Source organism: Sturnus vulgaris, chromosome 1 (genome assembly GCF_052056855.1).
Source record: "Sturnus vulgaris isolate bStuVul1 chromosome 1, bStuVul1.hap1, whole genome shotgun sequence".
Lineage (NCBI taxonomy): Eukaryota > Metazoa > Chordata > Aves > Passeriformes > Sturnidae > Sturnus > Sturnus vulgaris.
Genome location: NC_142243.1, coordinates 129,889,939 through 129,899,641, shown reverse-complemented (window position 1 = coordinate 129,899,641; position 9,703 = coordinate 129,889,939).

Sequence of the window (9,703 nt, the reverse complement as noted above, 5' to 3'; positions counted from 1 at the left end):
GTCAGGACAAGATGTCTCACATAGGAATCTGCATTTGAGAAAATTTATGTAGTGATGTAGATAGTATTTTTACATAGAGAAGATACATCAAATTGAGACTCAATTGTAGCAACTTACACGATATTGTAAGAAGCATCCTTTTGCTATGCTTAAAGGAACAGAGATATGTTCATAATCAAAGTATCCTTCAAAACATGTAGTTCCTCATATCTTCAGAATTCAATTAAGAACATACTAGGAGGTGGCTTGGGTACAATGGTGTGGAAAAATACATCTTTTTGCTTTCAAAAGAGAACAATGGGACAAAAGAAAAAACATTTTTTTACTCTGTCATCAATCAAATGGATAATGTCACATCTGTGGGAAGGGCAGGCACGTAAAATTGACACCTGTTGCAATTTTAATTCAGAAAGCTTAGACATTAATCCTTTTGAATTGGTTTTTACCTTATCTGACTAGAGAGAAACACTTGTGAGCTCATGAAATTCTAATTGGAGCAGCTCATTTTCTGTCCCCATAAGCAGACAGCTTTAGTGGCCTTGTTCGTGCAACTCTCAGAGAGACTTTTAATCAACTTCATACACACAAAGAATGCTTATTGGAGCCCTTTGTGGAGGTGAGGAACATGATTTGTTTTACACAGAAAAAGATGCAAGTCAGTTCTTCCCCTGGTATTTAAATTCATTGCTCTATGTGAGAATTTTACAATCTTCTTTATTAAAGAGCCCCATTCAACAGTGAAAGTCTTCATATTTTAGCATTCCAGTGAGCTGGTCCTGTTGCACCCAGAGGAGCATCTTTTTGTCAGCTTCTGCATGTTGTGCCTTCCAGGCAGTAACTTACACACAAGTGACAAATGTAAGTACTTGGAGTCAGCCCCAGGTGCTGAGTCATCCCACAGTGTCTCACTGACTCCTTTCTTTTCCTGCTGCTTTCCTCATCAAAGGTAGATCAAAAAGCAAATGTAGTAGCATTACCTGCCTGAAGAGATGATCAGAATAACATTATTTTTACATTCCTTAGGATCTACCTTTATTCTTTTCTTTTGAAATTATCTCAGAAATTCATTATCATCTAACTTGTAAAAAATTGCTTTTTCAAGGAAATAAACACTTCTGCCACAGAAATGCCATTATAATTAAGAAAAAGTCACAGCTTCAAACATTTAAGAGGACTGGTGTTACCTAGTGCATTCACAACTTTATTACAGTGATTTCTTTCTATTTTGTAAACCTTGGACATGTTGTAAAAGCCATCTGAAATAGCAAAGGCAAGAGCATAACAAGATCAATCTACACCATTCATGAAAAAGTTCAGGATTTCAGTAATTGCAGAGATGATCTTTCCCAAAACTGGCACACAGTCACAGAATCACAGTTTATTCAAAAGATTATTGAAATAAAGAAAACATGGTTGTCCTGTTGGATACCTAACACATAAGGTGCTCTTCATCCAAAAGAGGGGTTTGTACATTTATTACCTAAATGAATGATTGAAACAGAGGCTCCAGTACAAGTAGCATGCTATACCTGTGGAACACCATCTGTTGGATGTAAAGTTCAGATGCTGCATCTGCTTCTGCTAAACAAGCAAAAAGCATAATTATGATCATATCATATAACAAAAATATCATACCTGAAGTCATTGAGAATTTCTTTTTTGAGAATGGAAAGCTGGAATAAGCAGAGTCTGGAAAATGGCTCAGAGCCATGACTTTACCCAGAGCACACAAAACATGTACAGGAGAATGATGCATGGAAAAGTGACTGGCAGCAGTTTTGAGCTCTTCCAGCCATGGCTGACTTGGCCAATGCCTTGAAATAACTGGAACAACCAAAATACTGCTTCCCCTCAGCATGCCAATTTCCAGCTGTCTCCAGGAGCCAGCATGACAGCTAGGAATGGCTGTCTGTAAGGGGACAAATAGAGGTAAATATACCAGCATCATGTAATTCAAGAATGTCTCTGCTCAAAGCTAAGGTTTTCCATGTTTCACCATGCTCAGGGATATTTCCCATGGGTGATTTCATGCAAAGGGCTTTGCTGGAGCACAGAGTGTGCCCACATTCAGTACAATGCTAAATGAGCAAAAGCATTTACTCAGTGCCTGTGGCCAATCTAAATATAAAGTGTATTCTGCTATATTTATAAGCTATATTTAATAGCTTGTGGAAGAAAACAATATAACAAAAAGGAATTTGATGATACGCAGTATGGAAGGGGCAGCAGTGTTTTTTGACATATTGCACATTGCATGCCAGGCAGTGCAAGAAAAGCATGTCACTAAGTGTTTTTGATTGAGGGATGCCATGGTGGCATGCCATAGCCAAAAACCAAATCGTCATATGCCTCCACTGAGATGCCATAGTATGGAAAACATTGCAAGAATGAATGGAAACCCCTATTGACAGCCAGTTCTTATTGGAAGATCTGCCAAAGGAAAATGAGAAGCATATTGGGTTGATTTTGCTGGTTTTATGCACAATGAGTTTTTTAGCTTCATTAATACTTTTATTTGTGTAGCACCTCTAGACAAATATTAGGCAGACTTTTACTGCTTCTTTCCAATTCAGAAGGTGTGTATCTCAGCAATCTGCAGTTTAGACTTTAGGACCTTGCTTACAAAATCCCATCATCCTTCTATTGTGGTTTAGAACCTACATTACTATTTGCAAAACTTAATATTTAGTCAATGAGATACAATAAACATGGAAACAACAAGCCAGACTGTAGATTTAGAAAAGGAACAAAAGGGTGAACAATCTTTCCTTGTAGCAGTCTAGTAAAATGAGCAGATTGAAGGACAAGTACTGGCATATAAAAAAAAAAAAAAAATTGATTTATTATTTATCACATACAAAGCTGATGCAACAAAAATACAGTGTGTATTTCAGACACCTCTTCCAGATCTGAAAAGCTAAACAGATAAACTCTGCAGGAATATGACTCTCCTCTTGATTCCCGTAGGACTTAGCTTCTATGGCACTCACACTGAAATCCAAATCTGAGCTGGGATGTCTACTTTTATATACACTGGCACAGTCTGACTTGAAATAATCCAAGTATGAGAGTTTGACCTGTACTGTTTGCTTTTACAAGGTCCGTATGTGCTTGTTTGGAAATTCCAGCAGATTGGCAACTCTTCTATATTGAGGTAGAGTTTTATGTATGACCTTTATCTTGCATGATACTCTGGCAGTAGCATTTGCCTGGGAACAGTCCTAACCAGGCCACAGAAATGCTAACAGGGCTGGAGGGGTTCATAAGAGTTTCTATAAGAGGCATCTCAATTAGATCTATAATAGATAATATCTATAGATATATCTAGATATATCTATATAGATATAATTAATGATGCAGAAAATCAGAAATATTTCATGCATATTTTCCAGTGCAATACATCCTCCTAAAAGAGCCCTTTATAAGAAAATAATGTGTTTCCAGCCGTTGAAAAATGGTCTATGCAGGCAGAAGAGTTTTCATCTCATAGACTTTTTCCAGAAATTCCGTGAGATGTGTGTTTCCCAAAGTTTTCAGAAAGACTCCTTCTGAATCCATACAATTTGTGCACTTTGAAAGGTCAGAGCATAACATCTTATTTCTATCAATATCTGTCCTTCACTTCAATGGAGTCAAAGCTTCACTCTGAGACCACAAAGCAACTTTGAAAGAATCATCTGTCGATAATGAAAAGGTTACTGGGTGTGTGTAAGTATAAACATTTATATGTGCATTGCAATTGTAAGTAGTATGCAATAAAAAAGGAGTCATTATTAGGAAGCCCATGCTTGTCACACATACTGAGCAGCAGGTATTACCAGAAGAGAGGGGAAGCAAAACTGTAACAAAAACCTTTAGTAACCTAGAAACAATATTGACTGGGAATGTTAATGTTCTTCTCAGAGCAGGTTAAGAAATTAACAGTCTATCATAAATTGAGTTGTTTTTAAGAAATCCTACAGAAGCAGATTGAAAGAATGATATGCAATGATCCTAAGATCTAATTTTTAAAAATCAATCTGGACATTCAATAATAGAGCAGTACCCCATTTTGCAGTTGGGAGTACATTGCAATCTGATGGACAAAATCCTCACATTCCATCTTCTGCATTCTAAGTCTCATTTTTCTGAATTTATACTGATGCATCTTGGTGGGCTCCAATGAAATATTCAGCTTTCTCTAATATGGCCACATACAGGCTTGGGCTATGGATTCTAAAATTCATCTCTACTTTAAAGATGCCAGTGCAGCTAACAGAAATGCTGTTCGTCTCACAGTTTAGCATGACTCAGCACAGTGGTTTGTCAGTGCAAAAAAAAAAAAAAAGGTTTTGTTACCTTACCGTTTACTAGTCCTACGTTTTTGTGTCTTCATGTTCCTCAGCCTCTTTTTAAAAATTTCTCTGTGGTGTTACCTTTCATTTTCCACAAATGCATTGGTTGCTTAACACATCTTTACATTATATATTTCGAAAAGAAAAAGACAATCTTACTGTTTTTTTTTTTTTTTCATTTACCTGAATGGATGCCAAGATTTCATTTCTGGTTTAAGATTGATGCCAGACATATTTTCAGTGATCCAATCAAACTCTTCCATTCTCATAGTAATTTCAGTGAACTTACATACATACTACAGTATTGCTGAGGTACAGAAATACATTTGAAGTATGGCGACAAAGTACTCAGACCTTTTCAGAACTAAACTCTTTGCTCTTGACATTAAGAATCCTTCAGGGTACCTATAAAAGCAGTCAAATGTAACAGGCCGGTTTGAATATTCTGACTGAGGGGACTTTTTTTGTTAGTAAGCCTTTTATGTCATTGTGGAACTATTCCTCCTAGGCAAGGACAGAATATTTTCCAGTACAAATTCTCCGATTTTCCTAACTTGTCTGCAAAGAAGATTAGTAAGGGCTTTGATATGACAAACTAGAAGTAAATAAGGCAATTATGCTTCATCCTTGTAAGAAAGACAGTGCCTACTGTTGCACTGGGCTGCACTTCAGACTTTTTTGGAAGCACTATCTGCATCATACTGAGGAGTGACACTAAGAGGTCCCTCTGATATTTGCTATTTTTGCCACTGCAGTAATGTTAATGGTTTATAATCTAACACATAAAGAGTTCAGTAATAGTGAACAATGAAATGCTTTTTATTATCCTAGCTTGGAACTCCTACCCCAGAGCTGGTAGCCATCTGGATCTATAGACTTTGGCCCTCCCAGCAGTGGTGATTGCACATCCTCCCCAGATTGTCACAGGCACGGATCCCAGCCACTGTCATTGGAGGAGAACGTGGTTTTGACTGTGAAAACACGTTGAGAATATAAATAATTCTCTTTGGCTCTTCACATTTGCTTGGTGCTTGGGTTGATGTCTTTCCCTCAATTCTAGTGATGTCATGAAACTGTCTACATAGCCAACCATTCTAGACTTGTAAAATGTTTTTGGTTTGCTCAGAACTGAGATCAATGTAACCTTTGTGTTCAGGTGCATTCTCTGAGGACATGAATAATGCACCAGTTCATTACTGCACAACCCAGATATAAAATGAAACAGACCTAATTTGTTAGTAAATCTTACTGGTTAATTCTAAGAAATATGCTCAGCTGAAATGGAGAAATAAGAATTAAATATATGATAATGAAGAATCACAGATCAGAAAATGTCTTAAGAAGTCTCAAGCCCATCAATCCTGGCAGCTTGTATAGTCAACCAGCATCTCTCAATTTCTCAAACATTCCACATGGACAGAGGAAAGGTTTCCCATCTATTCAAAAAACAAATTCCTCCAGGACAGCACAACTGTAATGAAAGGGATATGACAAAAAATGAGAAGCCATTAAATTTAGTCCCATCTCAAACAGTGATGTCCTCTGAGAAGCTGTGGTTTTCAGTCCTTGGCCAGGGTTCACATTGCTGTAGCCATGCAGAGAGTACAGCTCCCTATTCTCTGCCTCACAGGGCTGTGTTAAAGATGAATGAGTCTTGCAAACTCTGTTATTCATCAAAACAGCCACACAAATGCTAAATAACTACTTGTTACAAGAGCATCTTTACTGAAGGGGTAAATTTGGCCTGTTCTGGGTGTCCCCACTGCAGAACATCACCAATCAATTTTTCATTATTTTCTTGCAGAGTTGTAGTGGGTAAGCAGCATGCTGGATGGAACAAACAGCAGATCAAGCACCCACAATAACCTGAAATACATGTTAATACTTCTCAGTTTGTGTCCCTAAACATTGGTGCTTGTAAGGTTAGTTTCACTATTCAGTCTTGTTCCATGTGCTTCTGGCTGGGCATTCCAGCTTTAACCACATGCTTTTTGCAAAGGTTCTCTACAGAAATTATAGCAAAGTATTTTAAAGCATTGCACATGGAAAATATTTTTCTAACCTTGCATCACTATACCTTTTTTGAGAGAGGCAATGAACCTAGTGTTTCAATTATAGGTCTTACACAGACGATTGGGCAACAGGCCAACAATTTTCATCTGTGTATTCCAAGACCAATACCATTTGTTTAGCTATAAATTCAGAGATGCTGAATGCATTATATTTCTAGTTCTCTGACTTTATTAAAGGTCTGAGTTTGACAACATCTTCGAGTACAATAAAGTAATAGATTATAGTCTTGTAAAAAACACAAAACATTATTTATTATGGTAAAATAACAGATAATCTAGCCAAACCACATGGAAATACAAAGAATTTAATTTCAATAGCAGGATGCATAGTCCATGATATCAAGCAATCCTTACCCAACACAATTTCTGAGAGCTTAAGCAATTTCATGTGGACTAGCAATGATCTCAAAGTATTTTTAAAAAGGCATCTTAAGTGTCCTTGTTTAATCATAGACAGACCACGCCTTCATTAAGCCCTTCTGCATTTATCAGCTTTGACAACAGTCCTTTGCTTTTGGCAATATTATGACTTTTCTTTTCTGGGTGGTAGTACATAGACTAACATCTAATAACATTGGCTGCTAAACATCCTGCAATACTGCAAAACAGACATTCAGGATGTGCTTTTCCACAAAAGGTTTATATTTTATAGTCAGTTATGCTTATATACAGAACCCAACTTCAAAAGTGAAGATAAATATGAGCCATTTTGTATTATGAGAGTTCTGCTGGTTTTCAGAAAAAAGACAGATTAGAAACTGATGTCTGCTTCAACAGTCACCTTTGCTTCAAAAGTCACTATGGCTTTAGTGCCTCTGTGAAGGCAAGACATCTTCCTGGTGGAGAAAACCTCCTTATGGATCACAGATATAAGCTGTATTTATCTACCATTCAAACAAAAGACAACTCTTAGCACTGACTCAGAAAGACTAAGATTGGCTGTTACTAGACAGTGAAATACTCAGTGAGTAATTTGCTTCTATGGCATATTAACTGAAGCTTTCATTTATTTAGTGCGATGGGGGAGAAAAGAGGAGTTCAATGGACCACTGACACACTGTTACAGTGGCACATTTGTGCTGTGTAGGACTGAATGGTTGCAAGACCTTCCTGTGCTTCCCAAATTAGAGAAAAGCTTTGCTCCTGGGCAGCTAAGTCATCTAGCACAAAAGCTCAACCTAGCCAAGAATTTAAGCACGTGAAGAATTTAAAGTTCATAGCCAGATCCTTTGTTTCAGCTGGAGTGCTTGTACAGGTTATAGACACAGCTGAGATAAACAACATTTCTAGTTACTCCAGATATTGGAGGTTTATTTTAAATAGCAGTTGTCTGTTTTTAAAGTCACATAAAAATTTGCATTTGAAGAAACTATGAATTTATTTTAAAAATTAATGTAACTTGATCTTGTTACTGAATTAGCTTACCAGATGTTCTTTGGGTGTTCTGAAGGAGACTTGGGAGAATCAAGCCTGAGTTTCGCTGTTTAGCCTATGTATGTCTCAGCAATGCACTTTTTGTTCTCTCACATCTGTAGCAGATAGTACAAACTGCCTGTCCTTTGTAAGACAGCATTAATCACACTTCTGAAAAGCCTTGGCATTGCTCATGGTCCTCCTTCTTCTGTGGTGCTTCTCTCTGTTGCCAACGTGTTGACAGTAAAGGACATGACACATTTTCTGGCTCTCTGTGAACAGAAAGATCTCCCATGCCCCTTCACTTTTTCTCAGTCAGGATTTGAACTCTTGCAAATTTGCACACTTTGAAAACTCTCTCCAGGCAGAGAATAAGATTAATGCAGAACAGACACAGCCATCCTTCCTTGAGTTTTTATGTTAACGTGAATATTTGTAAACAAAAAGTTAAACAGCACTGAAATCACTCCTGAGAATAGTAAGCTTGCTTTTGCAAAAGACAAGGGATTCTGTTTTCTTCACCAACCCATCTGCCTTCTTCAGAATTTACAGCACAGATTAAAGATTAAAGCATCATCTATAAGCATGTAAATAAAATCAACATAACTTGGTGACATTTAATTGTAATTTGTTATATTCCAATATAACAAGTAAACAGTCCTTCAGCAATCACAACATCATTAAAGGAAAAGTATCTGTTCCAGAAAGTTTAAAGGATTGCTCTGAAATAATTGAAGACAGTACTGTTTGTATAAGATTTGTTTTTCTTTCTGTACTTATTACATGATATGCACTACATCATAAGCAAATCTCAGGATGGAGAAATGCAAGAATGCTGAAGATGCAAGGACAAGAAACAATAGGGTTATGAACTGTATAGACACAGGCCTCAGGAAAATATGTTGAGCAAGACAGTAAAAATATGTAAGTTTAATAATGAAGTTTTATCCTTTGTTTTAAGCTATTACAAGCAAACATTGTTCAAAGCAAGATGTACAAGATGTGCAGCTTTATTAATTGGCCTGAACAAACGCTTGTCAACTTTTAATATTGTGCTATTGGCTAGAAAGTTGTTAAAGGACTTTGTAACAAAAAGAACTTCCTCTGCTGTGCTAGCAGCTGAAGCTGTTCCCTCTCCCTTGCTTGGTTCTGTAAAATGAGACTGATGATTGTGATAGACTGAAGCTTTGAGACAGCTGCTGCAGCATTCCTGTCCCGTTGTTTATGTACATAGATATATGTAAATATAAAATAAGAGAAAAAAATATCCCAGGAAAAATCAACAGTGATGGTGCCCTGTTTCGTTTTACGAAACAACTGTTGGAATCCCCAGAGAGTTAAAAGGGGCATCTGTCGAATAATCCTTTCGGATTATACATGGATAATATTCTTGTCTCTTCCTGAGGCTGCTGGACACAGAGGATTGAGTTCGAGAAAGACACCCTGTGGGTACGTACAGAGGTGAGCTCTGGGGAAATCAATATGGGACAGGATTTGTCTGTAGAGAAATGGGATGCATATCACCAGACAATTAAAGACAATTATCACTACTAAACCTCATATTAATATTCTGGATAATGAATTGAAAGATCTCCTAACGTGCGTCAAGATGAACTTTCCAAACTTAGACCCTATGTCTGTCGTCACATATGAGTTTTGGGATGTTGCTAACTGGAAACTTTATGACTCAGTTACTCTCAGTCAAGACCAGAGGGTTGCAAACTTACTGCCTGTTTGTCCTTCAACGTTGAACATTTTTCAACAACCAAATCTACCCGTGGTTTCCCTTGCACACCAGATCAATTCTTTGATTCCCCCCACTTCTCAGATAGGGCATGCTGCTCTTTCCCTGCCTCAGCATAGTGGCTCCTCTCCCTCCACAAG